Genomic DNA, 27,939 nt, shown 5'->3' with positions numbered 1-27,939 from the left:
GGCAGGACATTTAAAGGGTGACTTCTGCCATTGTTTCCCCTGGCTGAATCTTTTCTACTTGGTCAATGCTGCCAGAGTGACCCTATACAATCGGGAGAATTCAAAGCCACTGACCTCAAGAGATGCCATTAAGGAGGCAACTGCAGAATAAGATTTCATGGTTGGGAGCCAAATTTACCTTCTCCTTCCAAGTCTTGATGCTTACAATATTTTATATGTATGTTTTCTTCCTGTCATTAGCATATTGTTAAACCAGCTAAATGAAAAGGGAACGCAGACATGAGGCAGCATTCTAAATAACTGCATCTTGCACACGGGAGAGAGCACTGCGTAAAGTGAGAGCTAGAACTGAAAACAAATAATCTTAAGGAATGACAGTGGTTCCTTCAGCTTCATGACAGTGAGTGATTGGTAGGAGTAAGATTCACTCTGCTAGCACAGAAGATGGACTCTGCCTAGCATATATTTTGTTAAACAGAGTATGACATCCATTGTTTTTCCAAGCTGCTGGATATAAAATCAGTGAGTTTCAACATCTGCCAAATGACCATACAGTTTCCCATGTGCAAAGAATAGACAAATCTGAAACATTCTATTAATAACCAGGCACGCTAGCAAAAACAGGTTCCTCACTGCTTTCTTTCTGAGGACGCCAGGGAGGGCATTCAGCCAGGCAGCTGCCACACAAAGAAACCTTGGGAAACCTGCAAACGTGGGAGCTGCCGCCCCACGCAGAGCCCCGCTGCAGGCAGTGGGTGCAGCCGGGGGACGTCTCCCATGCCACCGGGGGGATGTGCTGCCCTGCTGCTTTGAAAGCTTACGAGGCCACGCTGAGGTCCGCAAAGATGTCAGACAGCCTGGGCAAAGAGTTGTTTGCTAGTGCAGGATTTCCAGTCCAGATCGGATCTTTGAAGGTCATGTCTTCAGGGGGGGACCTCTGAGGAGGAGAAGAACTGGGGGTAAAAGTGATTCCTCTGACTTGGTGCTTGTCCCCTGGCCCTTCTCATTTCAGCCAAGGCTGAGAAAGGCCGCACCGCGTTGCCTCACATCCCACGAGCAGCCCCTCAACTCTCCAGGTGCTGCCTGGGTCTGCCACATGTGTGCAGGGTCCCCTGCCTCCGCACCAGGGCCTCGTGCTCCCCAGCCCTGCTGGACCCTGCAAGAAACAGGGCTGCGACCACGGGAGAGGAAGAGGAGGAGGGTGGTGAAGGCCCTTGGTGCTCCGGGGCACCGCAGGCCGCGCGCTCCTCCTCCCGTGCGGTCGCATGTTCGATGCGACGACTTGCTCCACAGAAGCCATGTGTTGTCATAATGTAACATCGTTAAACAAAGTGTTTAGAGCAGTTTTAGCAGAGCCAGAACATGAACAACAAAACCCGCCAATTACAGTGTCATTTTGTGTAGTTGTTAAGGTTTCAAATGTCTCCAACTTTCTCTGGTAGGCCATATTGAGCGTGTCACAGCGAACATCTGAGATAACGATTTGCTAGGCAATGTGCAATTCTCGCCTTTTTTCTTTTTAATATCAGAGAAGAAAGAGTTCTTTATAATAATTTGGCTCAAATGTCTACACACATTGCTCCAGCGTCTGTAGCAGCATGTGTTTCTAGGATTGTTCTGGAAGAGAAAATGCAGAAACAGCAGGGAGCAGAAGATAAACAGGCAATTCGTGACTCATTAAAACAAGCATTGGTAGCCAACATTGTGGAGTGTGCGAAGGCCCCAGATCCAACTCGCCTATAAACTTTTTTTACCAGCTGGACTTAGCATCTGTCAGAGTTTGGACGGAGAGATAATCTGGTACAAATGATTTCAGTGTGTCGCATTTATTAACCTGCCACCTTACATAACACCGCCGATTGGGAGCGCGGGAGACGGTTGGAGCAATGACACAGCTTACTGTCAAAACGTTACGACTTTGCTATTAAAGGTGCCTCCTTTTCTCCCTCTTTTTAAATTATAATGAAGACAACGGAGCGGCCACAAAAGAGATAATGAAGCAAACTTACAGAGCAGCACAGTTTTGAGAAAAGAACCTGCCAAGACAATATTCTCTGCAGATCTTTTTTCCTCTTTTTTTTTTTTTTTTTTTTTCCACACCGCCGTTCAGCCCATGCTTTGCTCAACATACTCAGGGAGATTTTTATCCCACCTGCCCGAGGTGCTTGGATGTGCATCGCTGAGCAAAGCGAGTGCCCACCTCGCTGCCCCTGCTGCTGCCCGCCGAGCACAGGGCAATTTTACTGCCCGGGTGCCTGGGTCCAGGTGGGGAAAGCACTGCCGAGACCCAACGCCCCATGTAAAAACATTTCCCAAAGCATTCTAGAGAGTTTTAAACACATCATTCCCTTTTTAACGCAGTTGCCCTCATGAATGATCTGATCCTTCCCTATATAACGTAGATGGAAAATTTCCTTCTGCTTCCAAAAAGCAAATGCTGGCTTCTGACTCTCTGCAGGAGCTGCTGCCTTTGCAAAAAATGAAAAAGAAAAAAAAAAAAAAAAAAAGAAGCATTTTTAAAGCATTTTTCTCCTATTTTGGGGTAAGGCTCCTTCCAGCTCGCTGCACACTGACAGGGGATTACTTGACAAACAGAAAATCGCAAACCAGTGTTTTGCTTCGTTTCCAGATCGGATGCTAGGAATTTCAAATTAATAGAGATGTTTACTCTCTAATACAAAATTTAAGTGTATTAACTTATAAAATATGAATATGCCAGTTTTCAGTAGCAAAATACAGTTTTGCCATTTATAAAATGAAAACTGCAGAGACTTTGTGAGGAAAAAAATAACACTTAGGCTTAGGAATACCTCACGTTTCATTACGGTTAGCCTATTATTTGTAGTTTTGAAACTTTATTGGTCCCCAATCTAATCTTTTCTGAGTACGAAAACATTAACATATGGTTTAACACAGCACAGGGCTGGAAAGTCCATATCCCAAATGCACATTGTATGCAGGGTGACATTCACACTAAATATCATCCCACAGGGTCTGTACTCCATTTTACCTGGGATTGGAGAGCCATGAAATCTCTGGAAAAGTTGTTCATGAGTCTGAACCAAATGGTGCACAGTGTACTGAGATACTAGCAGCGTGTGCTGCTGCCAAAGGTTGTGGCTCAAATGTCTCTCTAAGTAACATTAAAAATCTGCTGCTTCATGCCTATGAATTTCAATATTTATAGCGTTCAATAAAATGGTCCACTGTCAGAGAGAGATGTGCCACTGTGCACTCTCTGAGCAGATGGGCTGCAATATGGCACATTTACATGGACCAGCTGTGGAGTGCAGAAATGAATGCTGGTCATAGGCAGGGTAGAGGCGCCACATCTGGAATGCAAACAGCCCGGCCTCCGCAGCCGCTGTAAAGTTTCCCGAGCAGGACGCGCGCTGATTTAGGGCCGCTCACCAGTGTCCCTTAAACTGCATCAAGAGTCCTCATTAACACAAGAGACTGCAGCGAGGGTTAGGGCCTGGAGCTGCTCTGCTGGGCATCTGTTGGAGCCCGGGGATGGCACTCTGCAGCCTGCCGTAGGGTGCCCCGGGGAGGCATTCGCGCCGGTGCTGTGTTATGGGCTGAATTCAACTTCTTTTTTTTTTTTAATTCTCTCCCGTACAGCGTTAGCTTCCACACTTGATGCCTTCCGATGCAAGCAGCAAACACGCTTCCCTCTTCTCCCACCCCTCGCCATGCCCCCACACACAACTGGGTATTCAGATAATACTGGGAAACTTAACTGATTATTTTTTTTTTTAACAAAAAGGAGTGAATGCTCGAGCACCTAATAAAAGAATATAGTGCATGTCTGCTTTGTTTATGCAGTAAAAGGAGCTTGTGGAACTTTTAGATCATGTTTTCTAGAAAAAAAGAGCCAGTGGCCACTTCAGTATAATCATTTTACACGGCACTTGAGCAAAACCCTAAAGCCTCTGAAGTCAGTGGCAGAACTCCCACTAATTTGCAGTAGAGTTAGGATTGTGCTCGGATAGAATAAATAGATGGGTAATAATGGGTATACAAAGAATTTACCCACATATTAAAGCCCCTCTGTGCTTTCAGAGTGGTCTAACATGTGCTTAGTGCAAATTAAAATCATACACTTAAATCAAAAGGACAGAGAGACTGTATATTCTTGATTCAGAATGGAAACCATCAAAGCCAAATGAATACATTTGATATTGCAAATCAGATTTTTCCAGATCAAGATATTTAATCACGACATTTTACTATCCTGGAAACGCCTAGTATGGGGGGGGGGGGTAGGAATACAGGTGTGAGGGACAGGCCACTTTTTGAAACCGGGTATTCTCTGGCATTTCAGCCTCTCCAGAGCTCACACGGGCAGTACGGTGCCAGATGAAGTACAGTGCTGTCCTGCTACCAACCTGCAAAACGTCAGCTCCCCCACTTACCTGCCTTTGACTCTCAGAGGAAGGGGTCTGAATGAGAGAGTTTCACCTGCCCCTGAAGCCGAAAATTCAGAGCGACACATAAAAGTTGTGCTGGTCTGTGAGGGAGTTTTCTACCCCTCCTCTCCCCCTCCTCCTACCTCCCACCCTCTCACCCCTGCCATTCACATGTTTTTAGAGCATTTTTAAAGGGTTGGCTGGTTTTATTGAATAGGCGCACAAAGGGGGAAATAAACTGCCCGGTTTATGATTGCTTCTGTCATCTTGCTGGAGGAAGGCATGATGAGAGCTAACACGAACGTGGTTTAAAGAAGAGCACTGCTCTCTATCTGCCCCATTCTTTTTCATCATTCCTGGGAGTCTGTGACATCGCGAAGCCCAAATATGCTGAGGAAATCTATCACCAATGCATGCACAGTAAAGACTCCGTAGTGTAGAGCATTGATACATATTTAAAACGCTGCTGAAAACAGATACATGCACTTGGGGCCCAATTCTGCTCTCAAAGAAGTTAATGGCAGAGCTCCCTCCGACTGTCAGGGGGCTGCAGCTTGGAGCCGTTCTTTGTTCTCCCATCAATAATTCAGAGTACAGCTGAAACCACACACCCAGGACACGCCGACGCTGTGCAGGGCACAGCACACCGCGTGCTGGCAATAGTGCACAAAGCCAGGGGAGAGCCTCGGCTGTCGCATCTGTAGCATCTGTTTTTCCTAGCGGACATGACTCTGATTTGGTATTTTGTGTGTGCTGTGGCAGGTCCGAGGGGCTCTCCCTCTGCCCATGGGGTACCCTGCAATGCCGCTGCTCTTTGCAGGGACAAAACGCAGATTGGGCTGGGGGGGCACTGTCTCAGAAGAAGGGGACGATGCTAGCCCATCGAGGACACGTGGACAGGCACAGACATCAGGCAGAAGCCCTGAGCATCTCCTCCAGAGCCCCCCGGAACCTGAAGAGCTGCTCTTCCACGAGCACTGTGGGCACTAGGGGTGCCGGGAGCTGAGCCGTGCAGCCAGCTGGCAGCGTGGGCATCCCCCTGCTTTCCCTGTAGGAACCAGAAATAAGTCCTGCTCCATCACAGGGGAGCTGTGAGGAGCTTCCAGCCGGCGAGAAAGAAGCGAGAGTGCTTGGAGGCACTGCCCGCCTCTAGCTGCCTGGGATCAGAGGCGCCGGAGCAGCCGTTCCCATCACAAATCACCCGAGGCTGGATGTCCATCAGGCAAGCACTGTTCCAGCGCGGAGCTGTCTGGCGCAACATGTGCTTGTCATGGACGGCTGCACATGCAAGTTTTCCCATCTTGTGGAAGATATTTTGAGTACATCCTCCCTGACAAGGAACAAGTCTATTTATAGCTGGCTTCTTTTCATAAGTAGCCCAGCCCCTCACTACACTGCACACATATACAAAGCTGGCTTCTATTTACTTTTTTTTTACTTTATTTTCTTTCTTTTCCTCTCACTGCAAAAGCAGCTCAAGGAGCTCTAAGTTTGTTATAATTGCTCTAAGGAGTTTCCCAAGTGCCGGGACCTCCAGGTCCCTGCTGGATTTCTTTCCTTCCCAGACTCTGCAGATACAGCAGCACTCCTGACTGGTTCTGGCCATGCAGACGGGATGCCAGTCTTTCCTAGGCTCAGTAGCATTTCAGAAGAAAGCTCTTCTCTGCCAATAACAACATTTCATTGCTCGAGAATGAAGAATGTAATCCTGGACAACTGAATGGTAAGGCAAGTTTCTCTGCTCTGATCAAGTTATACCCAGTGGAAAAAGGCAGGTGACGGGATCAGTGACAGATCTTGGAGTCTCTGCTGATCCCCAAGACTTCCTGACTCCCAGCTCTGGGATAAATTTAGAGCACTGTTCTGGCAGTGGTCACCAGAGGGGCTTCTACCAGCTGATGGTGGGCTGGATGTGATGAAATCATGGGCTACATCCAGCCACAGACTGTATACTCCCCACCTAATAGTAGCAAATGATTATTAAGTCCCCCTTTTAAATAAGCCTTGATTATAGCCTTGACTGAACTGAGCAGAAAAATGTTGTGCTGCTTTATCCCCATTTGTGATGCAGAACTTGCACAGCCCCAGAACGAGAGGTGGGGTTTGGTTTTGGTCTGTGCATCCAGCAGAGCTGCCGAGCCCAGGGGGCTCTCAGGTGCGTTTTTGTGGTACTGGTGGAAACCTGCCCTCAGCTGTGAAGTCAGGCTGAATTTGACATTCCTTCATAGCTTGCACAGGAAAATGAGCAGTTTTTTTTTTCTTATAAACTGAGCATACCTTGCCCAGAAATTGATGCAAAACAAGTGCAGGCCTCCCTTGGTGACAAGCCCTTTCCAAGGGGAATGCAGGGAGGTGCCATGGTACGCTGCAGTGCCTGCTGCAGATAGGTGGACATCAGAAAAAAGTGCCTGCAGGTGATTAACACAGCCCGCTATCTGCAGCCCCATTTTTGACAGAAACATTAAGGATCAGGTTGCTGCGTGACAATAGTTTGTGAAAAGCAAAAGCATCACAAAACATAGCTTGAAGCAAGATGCTGAGGAGGGTCATCGTTTGCCATCCAGCAGCAGGCCAGCATGACCAAGGAAGCAGCAGTGGAGCTTGGTCCATATGTTTGCCCTGCTTTCGCTGCTGAGCACAGTCCTGCCGCACCAGTTTCAGAGATTTGAGGGCCAGAAGGGACCATTATATCATGCCGTCACCAGCCTGGATGGGGCTGCCCGGGCAACAGATGGCTGAAATGTAAGCAAAGCTCATCAGGAGGAAGAATTTCTGCTTTATAATAATTTTCCCCCCAAAACAAAGCAACCTTAAAGCAGGAAATCCTGAAAGCTTTAACAGGAGGGGAAAAGGGAAAGCCAGCCCTACGATATTTTGTTCTGGAAGCATCAGAAGATGGTGTTTTTAAAACAAACCAGGCTCCCTTGGGCTCCGAGCAGCTGCCAGACGGTTTCTTCCCCCCCTTTTAACAGAGGGAAGCTTTTCAGCAATAGGCAAGTGTAGCACTGGCAGGGGGGTACCGCAGCGGGTCAGGGCTCTGCTGAAGGCTCAGCCCATGCTGCCGGAAGGCTGCAAAGCCGCCTGCTCTGGCACAGCCCTGGGACCCAGGGAAAGGTGCCTGCCACACTGTGGCTAGTGCCCAGGTGCAGCTCTTGCAATGCATGTCTCTGCAGCGCTCACGAGCTCTGCAGCCCTCAGAGGTGTTGTTAGCCTGGCCCATGGGACTGCAAGCCCAGCCTGCGTCCCCTGAACTGCTTGTGCAGCAGGGTGGCTGCAGACCCCACGGCACCCAGGGCATTGTCCCTGGCACCAGCCCTGTGCCCACGTCTCAGCGAGGCAGCGCTCACCACCTGCACTTCCCTGTGAAGGTCAGGGTGCTGCCTCCCCTGCAGCCAGGGGCTGGAGCCAGGCACCGGCAATGCTCCGACGCCGTTTCCATTTTGCAGTTGGCTGCATCGTCTGAATAGAGCTGGGGAGCGCTGTGGGAACAATGAGATAAAATTCATTTCTAAAGAGCGATCGCAGCATTAGCACTGCAAGGTGGAAAATCTGCCCGGGCAGCAGCCTGCGGGCCGGGCTGGGGCACCTGGCCATCCCCATCACCCAAGACATCCAGTTACATGCTCTGAAGCCTGTCATAAGCGAGATGCATGACTTTAAAAACCGAAATAAAAGCCAGGCTAAAGGGCTTCTGGAGGGAAGCTGCCCCCTGTTTTCTGCAGAGGCTCTCCAGCTCTTCGTCCCGTCTGTGGTTCCTTGCTCCTGACCTCCAGGGCAGCGTTTCACCTGCTGCCTAACAGCATCCCCTCGCAGTGCTCAGCAGCTAGGTGCCTTCACAAGGAGCAAACCAGAGCTGCACGCACCGTCGGCAGGGCCCTCCGCGCTTATAAATTCGTACCAGCCTCTGGATTTATCTTAGGGCTGGAAATGAATAATATAATGCAGTAAATACTCGCTGGGGAAAATCCAAGCAGACCATCATTCACGTGCTAAATTTTTCCTAGTATCTATCATGCTACTATGTACGGACCAAAAAGACTTTGCATAGCAGTAAAACTGTCTCCCTTTGCTGAAATGAGAATGGGGGCAGGAGGCACAGAGAATATTTGCATTTAACTTCATCTCATAGAGACAGAGCATTAAAATGCTATTTGGTTACTTAGGCATAGATAAGAATAGTGAAGCCATAGGCCTTTTTCTTTTCTTTTTTTTTCTTTTTTCTCTTTTTTTCTTTTTTAAAGATGTAACTCTTTTAAGAGTTCCCTTAAGAGCGCTCAGTAGGGTGTGTCAATATTGCTCCCCATGGAAATCATATGGTTTGCCTATGCAGACAGTGAATTGTTTTGTGGCTGTGAAATATTGTGTGTTGCCCTGCGAGCAGTGGAGCCAGTGGCTCGAGGAACCGTTGTTGAGACTGACAGTTACATTGTGCCCCTGAATAGTGAAACGGCAGAATCAAAAACTCAAGTGGACCCAGACAGAATGTCCTGACCTTTAAGTAAAAGGCTGATTGGATATGGTGTGGGCTCCCCTTCATCCTTCACCATAATCCATTACACCTTTCTTGGCAAACCCTCGTAATTCATGTGGGTGTGCAGATACATTTCCCATAGAATTTTTTTTAACATGCTTATTATTAAATTTATCTCTTATAACTTGCTTGCTTTTCTGTAGTCCAGTTGCGAATTTAAGTACCAGCGCCCTATGTTTAAGCATTCGAAGCATGAGAAGCAGTGCTGTGCTCTACAGTGTGAAAGCCCAGCAATAATAAATTTGTGGGAGCCCAGTCAGAAGGAAAGTTCCTACCGCATAAAAATAAATATACACTAAGATACTGTGTAATAACACGCTGTGGAAATATAGCAGACTCAAGTCACGTAAAAGCCATGAACTTAATTATATTAGGTCTCCTATTTCATATTTGTCTTAAGGAAACAGTAAAATATTTGGGGAAGACACATTTTATGTGTCTGTTATGTGCCATGCACATTACCTTGTAAGAAAGAAAATAGTCAAGGCATTATTAATATTTGCTGCAAACTCTGCTTTAGAAACAATTGAAGTTACCTAAACAAAAGAGAACATTGTGTTATTTCAATCTTCATTTTTAATTTCAAAAATGATTCTTACCAGTTAGAATTGTTTCCTTAAATAATAGTCAGGTGTGTATGAAATGAAACGTAGCAGCACAGAAAGACAACGACTAATTTTTAATAGAACATTGCCAGGATGTGTAGGAAGACAAGTTTCCTTCTTTAAGTACATGGGCTTGATCCTAGGAGTCAGAACTGCTGTGGTTTGTTCCCAGTGCTCTGGTAAAGGCAACACATGTAGGAGAAGCTGCTTTATGATCATCTGATCTTTATGATCTTATGATCTTTATGATCATCTGTAATTCTCTGTACTTCCACCTGCTGAGAAAATGACACAGCCACTTGTAGCATGGGAACCATTCCTTCTCTGAGGTATCAGCACATGGAAGTACAGGTCCCAGCACAAGCAGCACCCTGCATCTTCTGTTTGGTGCCAGGGAAAGAGCAGAAGCAAAAGATAGACTCAGCGTTTGCTGCAGCTGGAGAAGAAAAGACACACAGAGGACTTGGCAGGATGGTCTTGGTTTTTTGAAAACAAAACCCTGAAATGTCAATGTGATTATTTTATTATCAACACTTATTCTTTTTATAGACCTTTTTATAGAGTAAGATGTAGATGTTATACTCCCTTGTCCACCACATATTTTCATTAGAAACACATGTACTCATGGACACATCGTTTCCCTTAAAAAGTCATTTAGGGACTTCCTACCCCTTTTTCATCCCTTACTCCCTAACATAAGTGAATGACCTTCACTTTCATGGGCTTGAGTACAAATCTTTCACGCAGTCCACCGCATGGGTTTGCAATACAGTATTGGTTTAATGTCCCTCACCAATGTTATATTATCATATCTACAAAGACTTAAACGTCCATAAGACACTGTATGTACAAAGACATTATTTGTCTGGATGTTTTCTCCTCTGTAGATGGGCTATCCTGCTGTATGCACATTGCTCTTGCATGATGGTGTGCACTTTACCCACTTGCTCCAAAGGCGACTGTACGACAGCTTCTGACACATCTGAATGTGGAACTGGCATTTCTTGCATCCCTGTTCTGCGAGAGGCGAGAATCTTCAAACTCAATTAGCATTTTAAAGAATAGGTTCAGTTTTGTGGTCCATTAAAGTCAGCTAAATTGATGCACTGCATGTCTTTATTTCAAAAATAAAGCTGAACAATTAAAGCCCATGTCTCTTTGCTCAGCTTTTGATTCCTCACAAAGCTTTCCCACTTGCTGCCTTTGGATGTAATGTTAACAAAGTCAGTTAACATCAAGAGCAGCGCTAACAGGCATGGCAGAATTCCTTGTTTTTGCTCAATCAGTCTGTGTTCAAACTATCAGTTTGATTTATTTGTCCACGCTGACCCTTATTCACCACTTAATTATCCTCGTATAATGTTTCAAGAGCCTCCTGACACAAGGAGAAAGACAATTGCCGATGTTCTGTGGAACAACTGTTGACCTGATGGCCAAAATGATGACTGGGGGTCGAAGGTTGTTCTCCTTTTGAAGGACCCTCTCCATTCTTGAGGGCTCTGGCTGGAGCCGCCCAGCCCTGGTGCTGCTGGCGCTGGGCAGCCGGCCGCTCCCGGCCTCCCCACGGCCCTCGGCTCGGCCTCCTGACAGCCAGGCCCCCGGAGGCAGCTCCTCCACCCGAGGAGTGGCGGTGTTGGTTGGGCAGTCATCTGGGTTCATTCTGATCCCTATGCCATCCCTGAGGGCTGTGCTCAGCTGTAGAGTTCGAGCATCCCCACCACCACCACGTTAGGTCCAACTCCTCGGCCCTGTGATCCTCACTCCATGAGGACCCTTTGGTAGCATGGAAGCAGTGGGTCGGGTCCTCTGCCATCCCTCATCCAGCTCTCACTGAGAGCCTGTGTGAACAACTTTATTTCTGGCTCACCGATCCCTGTCCACCTTGGCAGCCTCAACAGGAGCTGGGAGGTGACATGACTTGGAAGGAACCCGCAGCCACGCTTAGGGTCTCCCCGCTCACTCACCGTTGCTTAAAGTCTTCAGCTACAACAAGCATCTGAGCCCCAGCAAAGATGAAACCACTGGGCAGTAAAATGGCAGCCTGCATACCAGGCCACAGCAGTGGGTTCTCCATCTCGTGGGAGTCTGGGGCATAACGCTGCTGCACTTGGCCTGTTGGTTTCTTCTGAAACTCCTGTCTGAGAAGAAATGTTCCTGCATTAGTATTATTGCTATCCAAAAGACTTTTATGCTTAGTTTTCAGGCAACAACATTTTTTTTTTCATTTTTAATGAAAACTCGAAAGCTGTCAAAGAAATATTTTGGCCAAACTGAGAAAAATTGCTTTCATCGGTCTTTTCCAGGAGAGAAATAAATAAAGAATTCCCCAGCTGTCTTTATTAAATCACAGACATCTAATTGTGAAGGCAGGATGCCGCCAGCTCTTAGCTGGCTCTGCTCATGATGTCCCTGGGACGTCAGCCCTCAGCAGTCCCTGGCACTGGTGTACCCAAAGCTCCTCTGTAGTCAGCCCCTCTGCACCACAGGGTAGGAAGCAGTTTATTATATCCCCCACCTCACAGGGATAAAACAGAGAGGAGAACTAAGCATCAGGACTGGCAGAGCTCACATTGGCACTTCCAAAGACCTGGGGAAGCATGAGTGTTGTCCTAGGGACTTGCTGAAGGCCAATTTCCTCGAAGTCCTGTGCATAGCTCAGGGTGCCTGGGACCACTGGGCATCCTCCACCCACCTGCCATGGCAGCAAGAGCCAGCGTGGTGCAGATCCCTCCCTGGGATCACTTCAAACACCACCAAAACCCACACAGGGTGGCTGTTTCTCCAGATCCCTCCATCGGCTCCCCAGGTGGGGTCTCAGTGGGGAACACCAGGCTTTGTGCTCCCCACGAGCGCGGGTCCGTGCCCAGCACAGCCCAGTTTTTGCCTACTCAGCCCCGCTTGGCCGTGCCTCCAGGGTGGAGCTCGCCGCCCTCCGTGCCACAGCTGTGCTGGCGCCAGGCGCAGCACCAGCCCGCCTGCAGGTGATAAGTCTGCAACTTTTATCAGCGCTAGGAAAATCAAATTATGGCTATTTTATGGTACCTAGGAGAGGGCCAAGAGTTTCCATGAAAGCTCATCTTTCATTCTGAAAAGAGCATCTAATCGCTTAGGGGTAGAATAGCAGGACAGGGAAAGTCTCAAACCTTGTCTGAAAGATGGAAAATTTATGGCTGCAAAGGGCAGCGTATATCAAAGAGCTTTTGGCCAAGGCTCACCAATAAAGCAATTCACCTACTGGGTGATGTGAGGACAGAGTAAGATGAAAGTAAAGTTAGATCATTTCTTCCCATCGCAACAAAAAGGTTGATGAAGAATATACTTGATATCAAACAGAGCTTCCTGCTGTCTCTAGTTACCTGGGAGTTTGGAGCCTGCAGTTTGAATAATGTTTCCCCTATAATAGGGTTGACAGCAGAAGTGTGGAGAGACTGATGGGCCTTCATGCAGGCTCAGCTTTTGTAGTTCAGGCTCATTCTTTATTCTCGGAGCGGAGCAGATAATAAATGTGTAAATAAATAGTTACCAATCTTCTGGCACGGTAAAATAACTAGTTGCTTTCTTGTGCTGCAAAGAATTCAATCATACCCCTAGTAAAACCGCACACAGATAACGCTGCATCGCTTGCAATGTTTCACGCGCTTTGCAAATAGCTCTGGAAAGTCATTTGCATCATTTGAGGCAGAGCGTGGGTAACGTTAAATGTGTCTGCCAAAGGGACCAAAGCACAGCAACCACACATGCCATTCGGGAAGGTTGGGTTCTTACAGAAATACAAATTCACGGCTTCTTCTGTCCATTTATAAAAACAAGTCCGTGCTAAATTCTGACTCGGTCTAATGCTATTAGTGCATTTATTTGTTTAGTATGATCTCTGAGGAAATTTTAACAGAACTGGATTTATATCAAAAGCTGTGTTTCTTTTTACAAAAATAATGGGATTCCTACTCGACAGCGATGGCTGTTAAGCTCTGGGTTTATCACATCAAGCTCTATCATGTTGTTTGCACACCTAGGAGATACTTTTGTCCCTTAGCTCCACAGCAAAGCAGAGTTACAGGGTGTATTTTAAACATAGTTCTAACTGGGTCTTTTTCAATGAGACATACAACATTTAAGCCAATTATTTTAACGACAGATGCAAGAGAAAATAATAAAGTGCTTGTGTACATCTTGGTAAATTAAGTATATCACCAAGTTTTTTCCATTAGAACATGAGCAGAAAATGTGCTGCTGATAATTTTCTGACTGCTTGCTTCAGCCCGGACACAACACTCATTGTCTTTATGCAGCCTGCATGCACTGTGCTCCTACACTGCTACAGGTCAGGGCTGCACTTAGGAAAAGATGCCCTCATCGAGTACCTTACAATTTTCAGAGAGCAGTAGATGAGGTGAGTGTTAAAAATCCATTGTTAAAATGTGGGTGTTTTTAAGGAGACGCCCTGGGAGATGAGAGGGAATACACCCTGCGAAGCTCTCCTAAATTAAAGCATAATCTCTGGGGCAGACCTTTAGAGACGACTCGAAGTACCATTATTCCCCCCAGCTTGGGGCTTCAAAGGCACTTTTTTTCTTTTTTCCCTTCTGCAAGGAACTTTTTCTCAGGCATCTGGAAATAAGAGCTCTATGAATTTTTGCTTTTCCAAAAAGTAATTCAAGTGAGAACTGATTCATAAATGTAAAGTTACTGCAGAATAATCTCTTTTTCAGTGAATGTTTACCTTTTCTTTGATAGAATAAAATGCAAACAGTGAAAGTTGAAATAACTTCTTAAGATTTTCCTTTGTTTTTTTTTTTGTCAACCAATTTTTTTAACCACATTCAAAATGTTTACCTGAAACTTCTTTTTTGAAAACTGAGCTATTTACTGCTTCAGTTTTAGTCTTGTACAAAAATATAAACATAAAGCCCTGCAAATTTTGAGAGAAATGACTCCCAAAAAAAGGAGGAAAATTGACATTTTCAAGTTGTGCAGAACAATATCTATTTTAACTAATCTGTAAAATACAGTTGAAAATGGTATGGGTCCAATTTTATTTTATTTTTATATCCTAATGTTACGGGAAATGCCTCTCAGTCTCTCAAGGGCAGTAGCACGTGCAAAGCCAGTACTCTGAGAAAGCGGTGCAGAATTGTTTCTACAATTTTATGTGGCAATTCAGCATAGTATTAGCAGTGTCCTTGACATGAAACAGCTTAAGCCCGTGCTTAAAGTTGAACACAGCTTAAATAGTAATAAGTATTAGCATAGTAATGCTGAATAGGTGCCCTACCATGTCATTAATTAGTAAATCTCTGCCGTTAGTTAACAGCCTGTCTGCACACTCTGTGTCTATTTCTGTCCACAGATATCTCCAGGCAACATCAGTAACAAATGGCATAAACACAATTAAAATGGGTGCAGATTTGGCTGCTTATGTCAGCAGCAGTTTAGGAGATGACGTCGAAATCTTCCATAGGTGTCACTTCTATCCTCGTGTGCAGTAGTGTCATAAACTGCATTATAGCAGTCTCCTTACAGCCAGCTTGCACTGAATATGCTGCTTTTATTTACACACATCTCTCCAAGGGATGAATCGACGCGTCCCTGACTTCAAGGCAGAGGCTGACACCAGGCCTTTGTCCCTGCGAGTGCACCCAAGCGCAGCAGCACTGCGCGCCTTGCTCCTTGCCACGCAGTGACAACTGCAGCAAGCAACCGTCCCGGCACTGACCGCATCTTTTTGCAAGCAGGAATTTCACCAGGGGGTTATAATGTTCATGTTCTAAGCTGGATTTTAAGACATTAGTCTAGCAAAGTGAAAGTGTGAAAGACTGTTTTACTGCACTGACTGCTTTTTCTATTCTTTGGAGCAGAGGAGAGGGAAGGAACTCGCTGCCATCGAAAAGAGCCCCCGGCAGACCCAAAGCTGCGAAGCCTGATGAGAGCTGGAGCAAGAAGCTGGGAGGTGCTGGGAAATCTGCTTGTCAGGAAAGAGCCTACGATCATTATGGATCTAGGATTGCCCTCTGTCTGCCGAGGGACTCCTTGTCTCAGATAACATACATGTATATGCTTATTCTGCTTCCCTCTTCTTCAAACACTGCCCCAAACCAGAGGTGAGCACTTTGGTTACATTAGACTCTTACCATTAGTTTCCTACATATCCACGTCCAAGGAGCCTGAGAGGTATCAGATTTCGGGCTGTTTGAAGCCTAAGGCTCAGATCCAGGACTTCTCCCCATTGTCATGGGAGGTTGTTTTCCCTGCAGCAAGACTCTTTCTAGCAAAGTTTCTCCCAGGCTTCAGCTGGTTTCAAAAATAGACCTTTGTCCATAAACAATGAAAGTTTCACACAAAAATCATTGCTATGCTCCCTCCAGCTAAGCACTTGGGAACCCAAAGGCACACAGGCACAATGACCTTACAAAGAGGAAGAGCTATTTAGGGATTTGTTCCAATTTCCATTTAATATAGACGTGCTGGCATAACCTCGTGCTGACAGGTGATTGCCGGTGGAAGGGTCTGCAGCCTCTGCTTCCCCCGGTAGAGCCATGCAGCCTGTGCAGCTCCAGCAGAGACCTGGGCAGGATCCAGCAGCCTTTTCTTGTTCTACTCTGTGCCAGAAAACCCACCAAGCACGAGCTACTCTCTCAGGGTCTGCTTCCTAAATCTGTCAGACAAGTAAATACCTCGTTCTTTGATTCCTCAGGACAAGACAATCTTTCACTGAGCTGGCCGTTCAGGTGGACAAACGTAATCTTCTTTCTTGTAAAACAGAAATATTTACCTTCATTACACAGCCATTTAAGATCTGGTGATGAGAAGTACTAGCCTACTAGTACTAGTTATTACAAAGTCTCACATTTCCTGATTGTTGACAATACTGGAAGGATGTTTACGCAGTTTAATCATTTGACAAGAAATGAATGCCTTAGAACAAAGATGGCAAATGGTTTCCAAGCCATAACTAATACTTTAATATATTTTAACTGGAAGTAACAGGATAAAAATTATTATTTAACAACCCTAACTCCATCACATATCCTAAAGCATATGCTTTATACATACTTTTTGAATGTATTATTGTCACGCTCAATACAGCATGAATATTCTCTAAAAATCATATTCTTGTAATTAGAGGACATCATGACGACTCGAGAGATATGAAAGATGAGCTGCCTTCTATAGCCTATGAAAGATATTTTCCTGCATAGTCTTTTAGAGGAGCTAAGCAGTTAAAACATGTGAGATGCTGTCTGCCTTTCCAAAAGTGCACAAAATCAGTTTATTGTCAACACATGTCAATATATTTACTTGCACTGAGGAAATGGCTTCTGTTGATTGTTTTCGACTGGGCTGATGCCTCTATGCCAGATTTGCAAATCAAATGTTACCACTACTGTGTTTCTGGCAGAAGAAATCTGAGCTGTAACTGGAGTACCAAAAAATGTCTGTCTTTCACTGTCACCTGACAGTATTTACAGACATGGGTATGAGATTGTAGCCTTTTTTTTTTTTTTCTCCCAAAGAATCAATAGTGCAACTCAGGCTGAGGGGCAGGCCCAGCTGACTGAGCCTTTTGGACATAAATTGTCCTGGGATGCTTTAAGCAATAAGAAAATAGTAAGAGAGCACCAAATCCAACAGAACTTTCAAGCTATGTACAAGTTTAGGGGAGTTGTACTTTATTGTAAACGTAAGCAGAACATACCAGGTTGAGTATCACGGACTTGTGGATTGGAGCAGTGCTGGCTGGAAGGGATTCCCAAATGTCGTTTTGTCCAGTCTCCCACTCAAAGCAGGACCATCACCAACTTTCAGCCATGGCAGTCATGCACTCATCAGAGGACTAGACATAACTTTCAATTCACCTCATCCATAAATGTCCAGCTCCCCCTGTGTCTTTATGCAAGTTTCCATTTGCCTTGCTCTGTGACATGCAACCCACCCACTTGTGACTTGGAAGAAGAGAGACGACAGTGGCAGGCAGCAATGACATTGATGCTTAGCTACCTGGAAGCACTGGGATCCAGTATCAAATCTGGAATAAACAAGGTCTCTCTGTTAATTGCCTTTGCCCATTAGCAAATTCCAGAATAATTAGCCTCTAATCCTTCCAGAGAAAATATGAAAAATGAAAAAAAAAAAATCACACTTCAAGTTCAATGGAAGCTCCAAAGGATTTTTCAGTACTGCCACCTGATCCAAATTTGTCCGTGAGTGAGGAGAAGGCTCATCTTTCCTCTGCCATTATCACTCCCATCTCAAACACTCCCTAACATGTAATTAGCTCACCTTCACACATGGTGCAGCATAGCAGTTTTCCCTTTAAATGCGTACAGATCCATGCAAGTTGCATTTAAGTACTGGGAGGAGGGTGTGCAAAGCAGAATGGAATAAATACAAATAATTTTGTACACGTTATAGGAAACTACACAAATATTTTGTTACTTTACATCTACAGCATTATACCTAATGCTCAAAGGCAATCAGCTTTTAATGGTCCAAATGGTTTTGACTCCTTTGGGTCCTCTGGGCCTTTTCCGCAGGAGGACGATGGTCCACATTCAGCACTCTAGCTTGTTACAGCAACCGAGTCTGGAAAACAGCATGTGGAATCAGTCAGTACCAGTGTCTAGAAGAAGAATAGGCTCAGCCTTGAATGTTCATGTTGGATATTGTCTGAAAAGTTGCCCGTCATGTTACCGCTTGGAAGCTGTGGCAGTCGGGGATGACACGCTCCGGCTTCCCTATTAGCCCCCCTGCGCCGCGAGGACAAAGGCAGCGGCAGGCTCCCAGCCAAGCACATACATTTGCAAACTGCCGCCAGTCAGTTCCCAAGGCCAGGGGCTGGATGCCATTGACAAAGAGATGTGAACCGCAGGCTCAGCCTGCTCCGCTCTCCCTGCCGAGCGAGTGGCGCTTCTCATGGAGATCTGTAGGGCCTGCTCCCTCCCGCTCGGTCCGCGACGGGCCGCCCGGGACCTGCTGCTTATTCCTCAGGTTTTCGACCAGTCCACGCCACCCAGCACCGCAGCACTGTATACCCCTCAGCAGCATCCCTTACACTACAGATTAGGTTGTAGGCATTTATCTGCCAGTGCACACAACATTTCCTTCTTTAATCTGCAGTGTGGGAGAGCAGACCTGGATAAGCCTCGCACGAGGTTTGGTTGGATGTAGTGGGTAGACATGGAGGACCATGGCACAGCAAGGACTGACCTCCAGAAACGATCACAGGTCTGTGTGAAACAGAGGCACCCAGGCCTGGCTGGCTTCTACTCCTTTGCCTTTCACCCCCATAAAGGGGTCACACCCAAAGACCAGTGCACAGACCTTTTCTTTTCTTATGGAAAATCTCTGCATTAGCCACAGGACTCCAGCAAGCCATACACCTCCTCAAAGTTGCTGGCAGAGCTGCTCTCCTCATGTGGGCCCGATGGTGTGGACAACACCTTTCCCTCAGACAAAGTCAGACCCTCCTTCAGGAGCACTGTCCCAGGCCTGCGCCCCCCCTGTTTTTCACGGGGACATGGTGGTGCATGCTTCACCCCAGATGACTGGGTTAATGAATTTGCTGCTCTTCTCTAGTACTGGCCAGCAGAGCTGAAGGGAAACAGAGGGGAAATCCTCCATGAACGACAGCTTCCACCTAGAAATTCCCAGTGTCTGAGCCCACGCTTCTGTCATGCTGCCATCCCAAACCATCACAAATACAAACAGGCTAGATCCGTACCCCTCACTAAATCATCTTTGTGTTACTCCCTAGATCCAACAGGAGTTTGAGTGGTCTCAGTCCACACTTCCAAAGGCAACCCTAAACTAGTGCTCACAGCAGGGGAAAAAAACAAAACAAAACAAAAAAAACCAGGGTGATACCTGAGACAGTGAGTCTGGAGCACACCACACTTTGGGGATCCCCACTAGCCGGTGTGAGAACGCCACACCATTTTTTGCCAGTGAAATTAGCCCTGAAACTGCACTGAGCTGATGCAGGCCAGATTTCAGCTGATGATGAGATGAATTACCACAGCACAGCCTGTGTGGGAGAGTCAGCCCTGCCTTTCCTGGAGAGGCGTCCCAGGGGGGCAGACACCTGCTCCTTTGGAGAGAAGCTGATGAGTCTCTAGCACACAGCAGCAGCCCCACAAAGTACAGCCACAACCTCGCTGCACCTCCTGCTCCAGGTTTAGCTGCACACTGCAACCATGGAAAGTGACCTGGCAAACGTGGCTGCTGAGCCAGGTGAGAGCAAGATCCAGGGAAAAGAACTTCCTTCAAATGCCCTGTGAGATGACACACGCAAATCCTGCCAGTGCTCTCCTCAGAGGGGGACAGGGCACAGGGGAAGGCAATGCCTGTTGTTTAGAGAGCGACCAGGGCACAGGAAACTCTTTGCTCTGGCACCTTGCCACTCTGCTCCTTTCCTTCTCAATTCCGCCCCAACACTACCCCCCGGGAGGCTTTCCACTAGCAATTCACCAGTCAGCTGGGATGCGAGTGCTAGGACCTGCCATGCGTGCTCGGCCTTCCCATGCAGAGCTGCCACTGGAGCAGAGGAGCTGTGACACTACACCTGGCATTGGCTGGAGACAGGAAGGGTCTCCTTATTTGAAGGCTGAAAATACTAACCCTGCCTGGAGGTTTCATCACTCAGAGCAGGGTTTCCCTCCTGACCTTGTGACCTTCGGCTGCCAGGGCTAATGCATGATTTTTGTACGGATAATTGTAACCATACATATCTGAAAACATGGGGAAAAAAACTATCCCAGACTGCAGCTATTCATGAGCCAAGAACTCTTCCAGACTGTGGTTCCTGCCATAAACACCTCCAGTGCACTCACAGCTGCCTTGTGTTTCTGTATCTGGTTACGAAATGGAGGTCTGCAGTGCTCCTCTTTGTCTGGTCAGCAGTTGGGCAATCCCCAGCACAGGCAGCCCACTCTCAGCACTCACAAATGATGCTGTCTGGCACAGAAGCAGGGGATTTCTCCTTTTTTGCTAAGAGGTAGAGTGTGTGGCCAAAGCCTTCAAACCTCACAAACACAAGGTTTGAGGACTCTGCCAGCTTTGTGACATTACATGTATCTACAAGAGGAAGCAATGTCAGGAATTAAATCCCATGAGGGAAAAACCTGCCAGTTCATTATTGCAGGGTTACCTAAGAGAATAATACATATCAAACAGACTGATTTTTTTTCCAACAGAATTCCATTCTTTCATGATTCATCAGTCTGAGGACTTGAGCAAGCTTTGGCAAGCACGCTGGATCCCAGGAATCCACTGGGCTGAAAGATCACTGCATTTCTGTGCCCCCTCACATGTACCACCACCCTCAAAGACTGCACAGATGCAGACCATCATCACCACACTCTGCTTACTCTCACAGTCTTCAGGAATCACATCCTTAGGAATCATGTTTTAGACTACTGTTAGAGCAGTTTTCCCTTCACTTTTAGGCCCCACTCCCAGCTCTGTATTCAGCTTACCTGTGGACACACAGCAAACATTACATCTTTGAGCATCCTCCTCCTTGTTTTTCCCTCTGCATAACCTTTTTGCCTCTTCAGTGGTAACACAAAGTGTTTCTGGCTACAGTAACTGTCACTGGTCCAAAAGCATTTTTCCTATTTGTCTAGCTTTTGGCCAAGGAGACCACAATCCTTTCTCCCAGTCTAACACCAAAACTTAACTCAAAGCAGCGGCAATGATTTTACTTTTGAGCCGGACCTACAACAACCAGAAAAAGCAATAAAAATATTTGTTGCATCAGGCATTGCGTTCAGAGCCCAGAAGAATTAATATAGTTGTCATAACTGGGAGAAAAAAATCCCACAAGGCTGAATGTGGACACACACAGGCGAACGCAGCACACACACAAACACAGATTTTTATGAGCAGTGCCGTCAGCAAGGAGATTGTTTATAGTTGCTGGTAATTTATAGCTTTTAAATGTAATGTTGGAATGCAAATAACTTTCCCCATTCCCTTCCCTCAGTGATCTGCTCATGAATAAGGCTGAAAGGAGCCCGAGCAGGAGACACAACCGGGGAGGAAGAGGAGACAGAGAATGAATCAGCCTGCCCCCGCTTTCTCCCAGCCCCTGGAAATGTCACCGGCTGACCATGGGATCAGTTCCCAGCCCAGCGTGAGGACGCGGTGCACAGCTATGTGTGACATGGCACTTAACAGCTCCCGTCCCAGGCAACCAAGCAGGAATACTGCTCAGCCTACCGTGATCAAAAACGTATAAAATGGCATCAGGCAAAAACAAGATTTCTGGGGCTTACAACAGGAAGACGAGGTTTTTCCTTTCCCTGTAGGGTAAATGACCATCCTAACGCTCCCCTCTTTTTTTCTCCTACTTTTTCACATCAGTAGGCAAGGATGAGATATTTTAAACTGTCTTTTCATGCCTTCAGTGCCATTCAACATCAGAACTGCTGAAGTCACTTTTATCACTCTTTGGTGATGCTACAGTTCATTGGTAATATTGGGAAATGTGCTTGCTCTTCACACAATTATTCTGATTAAAAAACTTTTCAAGTGGGCTTTGATGGACAGCAGTCTTTGACCAGCCTGCAGAACAGAGCAAAATGAAAACAATTACTTTGGGTGCTAATCTCTGCCAGAGTTTGATTTTGAAGGCTTAGAGGAAGATCTATAAAATAATATGAAGTTCAGCAAGTTACTGTAGTGTTTGTATTCACAGTGCAAACACACAAACAAAAAAAGCTTACATTCAGAGCTTTTTACCTCCCTTCTTTTGTGTTTTCACTTTTTTTTCTTCTCCTCCCAATGGCAAAGTTTCAATTTATTAACATCTATGGTAAGTTATGGTTTGGGCTTCAAAAAATGTTTTGGGGATCTGCAGGTGAAAAGGCAGGAGCTAGCTTGTCAGATATTTATGAGTAAACATTGAAAAAGTGTCTGCCTCACCTCTCACACTGTTGAATAACAAAAGGAAATGAAAGAGTTTATGGTCCCAGGCAGATGTGAACAAAGCTATCAGATTGATCCCAGGCAAAAACAGCTCACTTGGCAAACACTTGAGTCCTCAGCATCTTAGAGAAATAATAAAGAAGAATTCTGGGCCGCTAATTGTAGGGAACAAAACCAACCAAACAAAAAAGATAGCATGTGTTTCCAAATGCTTAAAAATGAACTATATTATGATCTTCATTTAAAAGCCATGAAGACCCTGAGAGGTGTTTTGGTGGGCAGAACTTAGGGATCGACTTTTTCAGCTTCCTCTCACCACCTCCGCAGACAAGAAAACCCCACTGTATTTTGAAGAGGATACTGAGGCTTTGATGTGCTCACACCATCATGGAGTGGGAGTTTTGAAGAAAAGCATTAATATCACAGCAACTGGAAGCACTGGGAAAGAGACCTGCGAGGCAAGCAAGCAGCAGCTGGGTGGTGAAGAGCACAGGGAAGGCTGTCAGAGTCTGAAGTGGGACACTTCAGGATCGTCATGTAAGTCTGTGAATCTGCAGGGCAGCACGGTATTTGTAATGGGTCTCAATACACATGCATACAGGCTAGAAGAAGCAATCTCATGCTAGGGCTGGCAAAAGTGAGCCTCGGTCTGAAGAGCCCTGGTTTTGTTACATGTCAATATAAATAAATTTTTTGTCCCTTAAATTACTTTATGTAGAGATAATAAGTGTGGGGTTTTTAGCCATTTTAATGATCTGAGCTACGAAAGTTAAACTCAATTACTTAAAACCAATTAGTAGAAAATTAATTTTGCTGGGTTTGGTTGACTGAAAATCTCTGCAGGAGACATCTTTTCCAGATAAGATTATCAAGATCAGTATCATTGTTATCATTTTAAAAACCTGGAAAACAAACAAATAAACTGATATCTGACAGATTAGTTTTCATCTGAAAACTGTAAATACTTTCCTACCAGTTGAAATTTTATTTTGTCCATTAGATGTAATTCTCATTTTTCTCTTTTTTCTAATTTTCTTTCTTTTTTTTTTTTACACTTTTTTTTTTTTTTCACAAGAGCCCGACAATAGGTGAGGGAATGTTTTTAAAGTCAAGGCAATCAAAGCAAACCGTGTCTCTTGTGAGAAGATTTCCCTGATGTTGCTCTGTCAGAAGTGTGGCTTTGCCCACCACTACCAAGGCTGTCCTCTCTGCAGTCATAGATTATATCGGTTGCTTTGTGCCTGGGAGACCAATCTCAAAATCTTCCCTTGGAGAGGGAATCCAGTCCTATTGGACTGAATGGGATTTTTGTTGCTGGCACTGGTGGGAGCAGGATTACAGCCTTAGACCCAGCCTTCATCCTCCACAAGTCTCAGGAAGAGGTGTCGCCTTTGGCAGGTCAGACTGCTTTGTGAGGGGGTTTTGGGAAAATGTAGTCCTGTTTCTAGACAGTGTAAAACCGGGCTCTCAGCCTAACACAAGGACAGTAACAATAACGCTGAGGGATGAAGGCACAAGGACACATTCCCCTGCAAAACATGGGTTTCCTCTGTGCCTTCATAGGCTCAGGCAGGTTTCATTACACTGTCAGCACAGCCCATCCTTTCAAAGCATCTCAAGATGAAGAAGCACCATGAGATTTTGCGTGCAAATGAGCCTATCCACAACATTTTACAAACCACGGTGGAGAGGAACAACGAAATTCCTGTTTCGTGTAACACATACCATGAAACAACAGCCAGAGCAGGTTGTTTCCATGTTGTAATGCCGTCGCTTAGTATTGGCCCCCTCAGCACACATCCATCCTCTGCCAAATTCAAGGCACACTTGCCCATCTGAGTGCCACGCAGGTGCCCTGGGCTGCAGTTTTCTGGTGGCACATTACTATGAGCACCATGGATCTGTCCTTTCCCAAGGCTTCCTGGGCTGCTTTTGCCTCCCCTCCACCCTCATACAGCCATGAAAAGCCAAAAGCAGGTCTTCACCCTTTTGGGACACGTCACAATTTTTAATTCATTAATCCTCCTTTTGCGTTTAGGGAGCAGCCACCTGAGGCTGCTGTCCCCATGGGAGAGAGGAGGGAGCTGCTCGGTGACCAGCACAGGTTTGCCCCGGGGACATCCCAGGCAGCTGTTTGCATGTTTAGGTTTACAGATCTGCTCCTCAAAGCTTGTGCTAGGGAGTGTAACACAAGGAATCACTTGCCCTTCGTTCAGTTATTAAAACCTTAAAATTTAAAATGTTTTCAGTTATTAATCCCTTAAAATTTAGTAAACGTTTTCTGCTCAGATTAGTGCAAGTATCACAGAAATACAAGCAAAACATAACCACCTGGGATCTGTAACAGCTTCATTGTCTGCTACTGGATGCCAGGTTTTGCACTGAAGGCTGCTTCACTGTGCAGTGGGTATCTGCAACGTGCAGTGTCCCAGCTCTTTGCCTTTCACATCAGAGAGTGCCCCTGATGGAACTGAAGAGAACTTTTTATATATTTACGGTACTCACCAATTCATTAATTCTTTAAAGTTGCATTTTATTGAACATCAAGTACATTCTATCTAGCAAATAAAAAAATTAGTGCAACAATTATCTTGAAAAATGCTGTGATACAGTTCATTTGGATAATTTAAAGCTGTCACCATTTGCTAAAAAGAGCCAAATGACCACATTTATAGTAGAAACAATCCTGAATTACAGTTAATATAGTTTCTGCAACAGCAGTTCTCTGAAAAGTGACTGCATGTTTATGGAAGTTTATTAAAGGGTTTATCTCCATTTTAAAAATGTTCAAGTTGAAAGTGTCCTTATTTGTTTGGACCTGTTTTTCTTGGCAATATATCACAGTCTTCAACTACTTTGCTTTCAGGGTCTTTATGAAATCAGCAGCGTCCAAAGCAAGGCACAAATACTGCACCACCTCCATATGCATCATATATCAGAAGACAGTTTCCTGTAGAAATAGAGAGCATGCAGACTGGGGCTGGACTGAGCAGACGGAATGAAGCTAAATAAACCAAATGAAATGTGTCATTTGCCACAGTGGAAATTTTAAGTATGCATTTGTTCATTTTTAATTACAGAGACAGTAGAAACCATGCCATTCAGCAGAGACAAATTAGGCTTCAGATGGAAAGCATAATTCAGGCCAAGAGAGTAGCTGAAGAAAAAACTAGTATAATCAAATACTGCTAATTGCATTCTTAAGACTCAGGTTAATGGGAGTTGGACTGAGATCCTACCCAGGAAGGAGTAAAACTTAGCATTTTTCCTGAATATTTGTGTGTGAAAGGTTTTCAGATCCCCATACAATCTGTTGCAGTCTCCATTTTGATGTCCTCCTGCACAGCACCACAAGCTGTTTTACGCTCAAAAGACTGCAAAACACCATGGTCCTGGTTTGTGGCAAACAAGCACATTTGTAGAAATATTAAAGGTAGGATCCTCCGGTTTCTTTCTTCATTTCTTTTCTTGTCAGTGCATTCTGCTAACAATTAACACTGAAGCTGCTGTCAGCAGAATATGCTGACAATCATTACAGCTTCGACATTGAAAGCAATTTCCAATTTCCTGAGAAAAATCCGTAAATCACTCCTAAACAGAAAGCAATATTCATCTGAAAAGTACATATATGCCAGGATATAATTGTGCAACAATTACTATTAAAAAAAAAAAAAATTCTCCAGTGAGCAAAATGATTTTGTTATTGTATATTTATTAACAATCTTGAACAGAAATGCAGTATATTGTATATTCACAATGACAAGGGATGACGTTAGTTTTAAAATACCCCTTGCCACTAATAGAGGAATGGAAGTAGCTTAGTTTTTGCTCAGCGTTTTACAACACATTCAACAGTACGACAAATCCTATTGAACAACAACTGCCACGAACTTCGGGATTGCCCAGAGAACTGCGGACCGCAGTTGCAGCCTGCTTGACGTCAGTTTGGCGTTGTTTGAGTCCTTTGCAAAACAAACTGAATATGCATTTTTTCTGCTGGCTTAGAACATTGTTTGGATGAAAATACGTCACTGTGTAGGAGTGCTTGAGACAAAAAGGGATGTGGCACCCGGGGCGACAGACATCTCTTTTGGTACTCGCCGAGTTATGAATATGGGGAAATGTTTATGTGGGGAAGGGAATGGCAAAATGTTTGATGACAGACATGGCTGTGCTGGGCAAAACCGCCCCGTCCCTCGACACGCACAGAACTTCGCCCCCGATCTGAGAGGGACTCGCGTCCCTTCAGCTCCGAAGTCTCTGCGATCCGCCAAACGCAGACCCCTCGGCGGCGCGCGGGCCCTTCCCCGGCCCCTTCTCCTCCCTCGGGCCCGGCCCGGCCCTGCCGGCGGTGTCGCAGCGCCGCCACGCGGCCCCCAGCCTCACCGGCCCCTGATATGACGCCAAACGGCGCCGCACTGGGCCGTGACGTCACGCGGCGGCTGGATGACGTCACGGCCCCTGCTCGTTTCGCCGCCGTGCGTCGCGTGCCCGGGTTTCGTCAGGACGAGTTTCAGGCGCACCCACCGTGCTCCAACAGCTCCGCGAGGCGTCCCCCGTTAACTCCCCGGCACCGTCCAGCACGGCCCGACCACCCCGCGGGGCCCAGCCTGGGCCATCTTACACAGACACCGAGCCGCAGAGCCACCACCGCTCCGTCGCGCGGAGCCATCAGTCGAGAAATCCCCGGGGGCCAGCTCGGTCGCGGTTGGCCGGTCATCGGCGTGTTCCCGTTCGGCTGCCTCCGTGCTGCCCAGGACATGAAGCAAATGAAGCCTGGCTGTCGCCCAGATGATCCACGATGTTGCAACCAGATGGAACTTGGCTTACAACATGTGTAGATGCCTGCTGGACAATAAACAGGCTTTCGCTGTCTTTTGCTCCGGTGAACTCGAGGGGGTTACTGGCAGGTTAAAACAATCATGGCCCTCAAAAGATTTATTTATATATATATTTTTTAATTTACACCAGATGAGCAGAACAACAGGGGAAAATAAATAAACAAAGAAATAAATAAATAAAGGTTAAATAGATGTATCTTTTTTGTATTAGTGCTGATCCCTGCTTTTTGTTTTGGTTTGGTTTGGTTTGGTTTGGTTTTTTCCCCCCACTTGACTCAGGATGAACAAAGAAAAACAGGCGCATTTTTGCCTGTAAGCTTGTGTTTATCTTTTTCTCTTTAAATTGTTGCAATAGCTTCAACGAGTTTACAGATTGAGAAGAAATTATAGCTCCGTTTCTGCTCTGGGTGGGGGGTGAGACAAGTATGTGCGTGCATGGTTGAGTGGCCCCTCCACACATAATTCTGCAACACTGGCCATCCTGCCTTCCAAAAGCTTTCTAATGAATTGGACTATTTCAATTAAATATCATCTGAGTTCTTATGAATAAAGAAAAAATAAAAAGCTAGATATAGAAGAAAAAACATCTTCCAAGCTGCTCCCAACACAGCTGCCTCTGGCCATGCATG

At 45.8% G+C, this 27,939-nt stretch overlaps 1 long non-coding RNA gene across 2 annotated transcripts; it reads left to right on the top strand.

The window, feature by feature from the left end:
* The first annotated feature begins 5,621 nt into the window (after positions 1-5,621).
* LOC310897597 lies at positions 5,622-27,003 on the top strand. 2 transcript variants are annotated; one of them, XR_014582410.1, is made up of 4 exons: positions 5,622-6,132; positions 15,401-15,643; positions 21,526-23,006; positions 25,336-27,003. It is a non-coding gene; the product is annotated as an uncharacterized lncRNA (long non-coding RNA). The 2 variants fall into 2 exon arrangements; XR_014582411.1 differs by lacking the exon at positions 25,336-27,003 and having other exon boundaries at positions 21,526-25,125.
* Positions 27,004-27,939: the final 936 nt, after the last annotated feature.

Source organism: Anser anser, assembly GCF_964211835.1.
Source record: "Anser anser genome assembly, chromosome: 3".
NCBI classification, from domain to species: Eukaryota; Metazoa; Chordata; class Aves; order Anseriformes; family Anatidae; genus Anser; species Anser anser.
This window is presented reverse-complemented; position numbering and strand designations above follow the sequence as displayed.